This window comes from Eutrigla gurnardus (genome assembly GCF_963514095.1).
Source record: "Eutrigla gurnardus genome assembly, chromosome: 24".
Classification (NCBI taxonomy): Eukaryota; Metazoa; Chordata; class Actinopteri; order Perciformes; family Triglidae; genus Eutrigla; species Eutrigla gurnardus.
In genome coordinates, this window is record NC_139935.1 from 1368977 (window position 1) to 1370000 (window position 1024).

The 1024-nt window shown below is 45.2% G+C and overlaps 1 long non-coding RNA gene across 1 annotated transcript in view; it reads right to left on the bottom strand.

The window, feature by feature from the left end:
- The window catches only part of LOC311010144, a 127332-nt gene that overhangs the window by 123990 nt on the left and 2318 nt on the right, over positions 1-1024 (bottom strand). The window lies entirely within an intron of this gene.

Genomic DNA, 1024 nt, shown 5'->3' on the forward strand with positions numbered 1-1024 from the left:
GTGAAGTCAGACGAGCCGCAATGCATTTTGGGAAGTTGAGTAGATTTAGCAAGGTCCGCTGTACTCAGAAATTCTTGCCAATGCAGTATACATCCGGGCATTTCTCGCGTACACAAATTCGCATACTATTGTATCTGAACGCACTACGTACTCAAATTTACGTCACAATTGAGTACGAGTAGGACGTTAGTATGGCATTTCGAACACAGCCTCATTTTCTTGATTCCAGGGGAGGAGACCACACCCCTCTCCAAGTGAGGTTATCTCAACCTCAGCACCGCTTAACCACACCCCTTAGATCTCTCATGAAAACCAGTCCATTCATTCGTGAAAACAGAGGGAAAAGAAAAGAAAGAAAAGGAGGAGCTACAATCCCTCTACTCCTAACACCTGGCAGCTCCCTAATGGTTTGACTTTCCTCTGCTAGCGAGTAATTATGGTCTTCGGCGCTGCATCAGATGTTTGTGTTTGTGTAGGCGTGTGTCAGAACACCTTCGATTAATCTGTGTATCATGCATTAAATGTGTGAGAAGCAAAAGTTGACACAACTAAGTGTTGTTTTTCTCCAACTTCAACAACAGACACTAAACTAAAAATAAATCCCTCAAATGAAACTTCTTTATGTCGATTTAAAATGGCAGAAGCCCTTTTCCATCTGAATTTACCTCCTTTACTTCGCTCAGCTTTTCCTCCACACACACATGATTTGCACCTCCGACACTGACTTGTGCAGACACAGCAACACGCGTGAAATTCACGCCTCTGTAACACAAACACATCTCGCCATCATGTGACAGGGACTGTATTTCCTGTCGGCGTGAGTGCAGGTTTATGTTGATTGATGCCGCTGTGTCGATCCTCGGTGTTAGATGAGAGCTTCTCTCCTGTGTGCAAACAGATTAAACACGGCGCCCTGGTGGTGGAGGGTTGAAGGTGCACCTCTCACCTGGCTGGAGTCCAAATTAAAAGCATGGACAAATACCTGGTGTGCGTTTCCTTCACTCTCAGGCATGAATCAACCAGC